This window comes from Salvelinus sp. IW2-2015, linkage group LG6.1 (genome assembly GCF_002910315.2).
Source record: "Salvelinus sp. IW2-2015 linkage group LG6.1, ASM291031v2, whole genome shotgun sequence".
Taxonomy (NCBI): Eukaryota; Metazoa; Chordata; class Actinopteri; order Salmoniformes; family Salmonidae; genus Salvelinus; species Salvelinus sp. IW2-2015.
In genome coordinates, this window is record NC_036845.1 from 15796567 (window position 1) to 15798813 (window position 2247).

The 2247-nt window shown below is 41.1% G+C and overlaps 1 long non-coding RNA gene across 2 annotated transcripts in view; it reads right to left on the reverse strand.

The window, feature by feature from the left end:
* Positions 1-2247, reverse strand: part of LOC111965203 (uncharacterized) — a 14719-nt gene that overhangs the window by 8650 nt on the left and 3822 nt on the right. Inside the window, exon 2 of one of the 2 annotated variants that reach the window (XR_002877485.3) lies at positions 322-722. The exons of the other annotated variant lie outside the window; for it this stretch is intronic. This is a non-coding gene — a long non-coding RNA (uncharacterized lncRNA). The remainder of the gene's footprint in view (positions 1-321; positions 723-2247) is intronic. 2 annotated transcript variants of the gene reach the window in all.

A 2247-nucleotide genomic window follows, 5' to 3' on the forward strand; every position in this document is an offset into this window, starting at 1 on the left:
AATTAATTCCTTATTTGTTTCATGTTGCTATGAGTCCAGGACTGAAATTCCTACACATATTCTAAACAAATGTGAACTGAAAAACAACTATTTCCATTGATTGTTAATTCCCTATTGACCTCTAGTCCTCTGACTTGTCTATTATCTTAAAATATTCTTACACTGCCCCTGGAACATTAAAAAATAAATATACTTCAAATGTATTTTTAGAAAACAATAGAAAACATGAAAAAATAGACAGTATAAAAAACATTAGCAGTACGCATAAAATAATTTACATTAAACGTCTTGCATTTCTATAAAACAAAGGGCATATTTTACTTGCTGTTGCAATAATAAATAGATTTCAAACAAAGTTATAGAAATAAGTATTAATAGTTGTAATGATGATGTCCCTGACGATTCCTACCGTGTCCTGTATTTGGAGGAAACTCACAAAAACATTATTGTCTGCAAGACAATAATATTCAATTGTCCTATTGGCAAGTTAATCATTCACCAAGTTCTTTAAAAGTGACCAGCTCTTCCACTGGTATCAGTCCCACAGGAAACTATTAGAAATTAGTGACTGACAGTCTGCCAGTAGTGAGGAATTCTTCTTCCGTTCCACTGTTGATAAGGACTTCTCTAATGAACACTTCACAGGTGATCATGTATCATTTCAGGTACAGGCCTTGGGTCAAGGGATATTGCTATAGCTTCAGATGGTAGATTCTCATAACCTGTAAGAAGGAAAGAAAAAAGTGAATGTAACATGTCCTGTTTTCAAGAGACCGTGATATTTCACATAGATTTCCTTAAATAAGCATGTCCCTGATTTTCAGGAAAAAGTTGGACATTCCCCTAGATATTCATAATATGATTACTGCCGTGTACAACGTAGAATCTTATCAGGTTCTGATCACACCTTCTTGATTGAGTTCGCATCCTGCAGACATCCATTCCCACACTTCATCTTTTGGTGCACTGCTTTGCATGTCTCTAATGTGTTGCAATGTATCCAATGTGTACCTCCTAATCAGTTTAGGTGACAGAGGTGTTCTCTTGGCAGCCGCCTTGGCAGCTATGTCAGCCAGGTCATTACCTATAAAGATTTTCCCGTGTGCTTTCATTTAAAAAAATTGCAACTTGACCAGGTAACTGGAGAGCATTCAGTAGAGCCATCACCTCTGGTYGGTTCTTCACAGGAGCTCCCAGTGTTGTCATGAATCCTCTGTTTTTCCATATTTTTCCAAAAATCATGGGTAACACCAAAAGCATACCTTGAGTCTGTGTAGATATTAGCTGTTTTTCCTTCAGCCTGTTTACATGCTTCTGCCAAAGCCACCAATTCCACCACCTGTTCTGATGTTCCTGCAGGTAACGTGTCTGTCACTATCACATTGTCCATTTTAGTAGCTGCCCAGCTTGCCTTCCTCACACCCCRCTCGACAATGCTTGAACCATCTGTGTATAAGATAAACTCAGGGTTTTCCAACTGATAACTCTTAATAAACCCATSAGAGAGCTGATCCMAAACCAACTCGCAACAGTCGTGTTCAAGTAATGTGGTATCCGGAGGAAGCATCAGAGTAGCTGGGTTACATGGTGAGCCACGTTGTATGATGATGTYAGGAGCCTCCAACACAGTTGACCATTTGTTCCAACGAGCAGCTGTGACCTGTGCAGCTCGATTCACYGTCAAAAGAGTATGAASAGCATGTGGACACTTGATGGTAAGATGTTGGTCGAGAAMAAGCAATGCCACCATCGACACAGCGAYGTAAGTAGCCTGCATAGCTCTCAGACAGGGACCCCATCCCAATGCCACATCATCCAGTTTCTTCGRATAGTAGCCTACAGGTTTCTGACAATCACCATGGTCTTGTGTCAGCACTGAGGTAAAGTAGMCATCTTTTTCAGCCACAAAGAGGGTGAACGGTTGGCCTGAGTCCGGAATGCCCAAAGCCGGCACTGATGACAGAGCTAGTTTAAGCTTGCCAAAAGTCTCTTTCTGTTCTTCCATGAAGAGTCTTTTGAATGAGGGTCTCCCTTGAGGAGGTCGTTTAAGGGGTTGTGCAATGTCGGCGAAGGAGTCCACCCAGCATCTGTTGTAGTTGCACAAGCCCATGAAGGAGCAAAGTTATTTAATAGTAGAGGGCTCCTTGGCAGCTTGTATGGAAGCCTTACGACTTTGTCTCATCTCTCTCTTTCCCTGTGAAACCAGTTGACCAAGGTAGATAACCTGTGATTGCATGAGTTGGGCCT